This window comes from Ursus americanus, chromosome 20 (genome assembly GCF_024610735.1).
Source record: "Ursus americanus isolate L20-20 chromosome 20, mUrsAme1.1.p, whole genome shotgun sequence".
NCBI classification, from domain to species: domain Eukaryota; kingdom Metazoa; phylum Chordata; class Mammalia; order Carnivora; family Ursidae; genus Ursus; species Ursus americanus.
In genome coordinates this window covers 10,631,882-10,635,354 of record NC_142146.1, presented here as the reverse complement: position 1 = coordinate 10,635,354, position 3,473 = coordinate 10,631,882, and the positions used below count along the sequence as shown (strand labels likewise).

Below are 3,473 nucleotides of genomic sequence, written 5' to 3'. Positions count from 1 at the left end.
TTCTACTAGAAGTAGTTCCTTAGCAAACCATCTACACACCAATCTTCATCTCCAGACCTACCATTGTGGTGATCAACCTAAAAGGGGTGGGGGGAGGAGAGGAAATAATAGGTTTGTTTGCATTTATTCAGCAAACATTATTGAACTCTTATAATGTATCAAGTCCTACACTGGGGATGAAAAGTCACATAGAGGGGCACCTGGTTGGCTCAGCCAGTTAAACATGTGACTCTTGATTTCAGTTCAGGTCACGATCTGAGGGTCATGAGATAGAGTCTGACCTCAGGCTCTGCATTTCATGGGGAGTCTGCTTGAGATTCTCTCCCTCTCCCTTTCCCTCTGCCCCTCCCTCTGCTCTCAAATAAAATAAAAGTCATATAAACACCAAACCCAGTCCTCAGGAAGCTCACAGAAAAGCAAAGAGATAATGGAGTAGAACCAGCAATATAATGTGACAAGCACCGAGAGACATTCAAAGATCATAGAAAAGCAAAGGAAGGGTGTAAACTACAAGGAAAGAGGTACAGTCAGGGGTCAATCATTAAAGAAGCTTGGACTTCTTGAAAGCTACTTAGAGCCATTAACGGAGATACACATTTCAACCAATTTTTATAAGAGGTAAAAATCTCTCTGAAGGTAAAAGATGGAAACAGAGATGGAGAATAGGAAAGAAAAGAAAATTAGAGGATCATACATACTAGGAGGTCCCACATCTGAATGATGGAAGTTACAGAAAGAGAACACAGAAAACGGGAATTTTCAATTTTCAATGAGATAAGGAAATTCTCAAAATTCAAAAATAAGCCAAAAAGTAAAAGTAACACCAACATCCTAGAACAACAAGGGAAGAAAAACTCAGTACAAGGTGTACCATTGTACAATTTCAGAATCTCAAGAATAAAGCAAAGACTCCAAAATTTCCAGAGAGACTATAAACAGATACATACTATGGCCATATTGAAATCTTATAGTCAGGGGCACCTAGGTGGCTCAGTCAGTTGAATGTCCAGCTCTTGGTTTCAGCTCAGGTCATGACCTCAGGGTTGTGAGATCAAGCCCCAGGCTGGGCTCCACACTCAGTGGGGAGTCTGCTTGAGAATACTTTCTCTCCCTGTCCCTCTGCCCTCCCACCTGCCATGCTTTCTCTCTCTAAAATAAGTAAATCTTAAGGAAAAAAATCTTGTAGACATAAGTGGTCTATGCTTTCAAACATCTCAGGAATAATTATTCTCAACCTAGAAATCTATGCCCACAAACTATCAATCATGTGTGAGTATAAAATATATTTTAATGCATGCAGGAAGCCTAAAAATTTATATTTCGTGCCTTTTCCTAGAAAACTACTGCTGATGTGCTCCAGAAAAATAAGAAAATGAAGAGAAAGGAAAACCTGGAGCCAAAGAAAGAACCCAAAAGAGAGATGACAGCTACCTCATAGGTTTTAAAAATGACCATTTCAGGAGAAGCAGACTAGTGGAATAGCGTTTGGGGCTAAATATGCTTTTAACTACCTAAAAAATCATGTAAATACAGATAGATCTGATAAAGTATTTGAGAAAAAATTTAACGATAGATACACAGGTTATGAATTGAATTAATGACTGGGAACAATTATTCACGCCATGAAAAAAATTAAAAATTAAAAAGGAAATATAATTATAGCACCTTCCTATATCTGCAATAAATATTATTTGCACAAAGCTAACAATGAACAATGCAAACTGACTATTGAATAAACCAAAAGTTTTATAAACATATAGATGAGCAGATGTAGTTGTTGTTACAGGCTGAATGGTATCCAAAATTCATATGTCAAAGTCCTAATCCCCAGTACTTCCGAATGTGACTGTATTTGGAGATAGAATTTTTAAAGAGGTAATTAATGTTAAATGAAGTCATTAAGATGGGCCCTAATCCAATATGACTGGTGTTCTTATAAGAAAAAGAAATTAAGACAGATATGTACAAAAGGAGGACCATGTGAAGACACCAGAAGAAAATGGCCATCCACAAGCCAAGAAGAAAATTGGTTTCAGGAGAAACCAACCCTCCTGATACCTTGATCTTGTACTTCCAGCCTCCAGAACTGTGAGGAAATATATTTCTGTTGTTGAAACTGCCCAGTCTGTAATACTTTGTTATGGCAGCCCTAGCGGACTAAGACAGTTGGGAAACATGGCAGTCAAATCTTCATAAATTATAATAGAAAGTCAAAGTGCAAAAATATCCCAAATTGACAAATCAAAAAATTTAAAATATGAATATAATTGTTTAAAAGCATTTCTTAGCATGAACCTCCCTCCACTTGGCTTCAAGCTACCAGGACACAGCCCACCCCCACATACATATACACCTTAATCTTCTCCTTCACTTAATCTTCTCCTTAGCTCTTTTTCTGAAGAATTTGGCCTTCAGGATGACAGTCTGTTTGGGGAGCTTTCCCTTTCCCAAAACTTTGTAGTAGCTCAATCATATCACATCAATGATAGGAGCAGCTCCAGTCCTAGTTTTGGCAGCATTTACCCACATCTGCTCACCGACCAAGGTCCACAGTTCATCAAGGCTGAGAACTGGGCAGAAGCTCTGGTTCCTCTTTACATGGTAATGCCTTCTACCAACTTTTCCAAAGTAACCTGGGTGATATTGGTCGAAGTTGACCCTGTGTGAAGCATGTCTCCAGCATGACCCCAGCCTCCTGGGTGCTGCTGGTGCTTACCCATGTGGCTGTGGCCCACATGACCCCAAAGTTTCCAGGTCTTCCTCAGTCTGGATAGCATGTCAGCAGCCCATATGAAACAGCTAATTTTTAAAAGCTAAAGGGATTTAAAGAGTTGTCCCTGAAGAATGAGATGCTCCCCCACTCCATCTTGAATCTTTAAAGTCAGATATATTTCAGAATTCAGATATTTTCTGATTTTTAAAAGATAATATGCACATACTATATCATAAGCACACAATTATGTGCTCATAATTATGGGCAGCACCCCATAATTAACACAATTTTTTTTGAGAGAGAGCACAAGTGGGGGGAGGGGCAGAGGGTGAGAGAGAGAATTCCAAGCAGGCTCAGTGCCCACCACAGAGCCGGACACAGGGCTCAATTTCACTACCCTGAGACCATAACCTGAGCCAAAATCAAGAGTCGGATGCTTAATCAACTGAACCACCCAGGCGCTCCAACACAATATTTTTGCAAAAGGACTTATAAGTTTAGGTCAGGTTTTGCCACCAGAATGAGTTTTGGTGTTAAGGTACCCTCCAAAAATCGGTTTTCAAAACTTTTTTTTATTTAGAAAAATTCATATCAGTGACTGTAAACTCATGTTTGATATTTTTAACTGTATACAGTACTTTGACAAAAATCAAAATCATTTTTAAAAGGCAACTCTGGCAGAAGTGTGGAAGGAGATTTGGGGGAGTGGGAGTATGCCAGGGGCAAGACTAGAGTCAGAGGCTAATGAGCAGGCCAACAT

General features: G+C 39.3%; 1 pseudogene; it reads right to left on the bottom strand.

Annotated features, from left to right (window-relative positions):
* Window positions 1-2,367: 2,367 nt before the first annotated feature.
* On the bottom strand, window positions 2,368-2,777 carry LOC123792769 (large ribosomal subunit protein uL15 pseudogene; annotated as a pseudogene).
* Window positions 2,778-3,473: the final 696 nt, after the last annotated feature.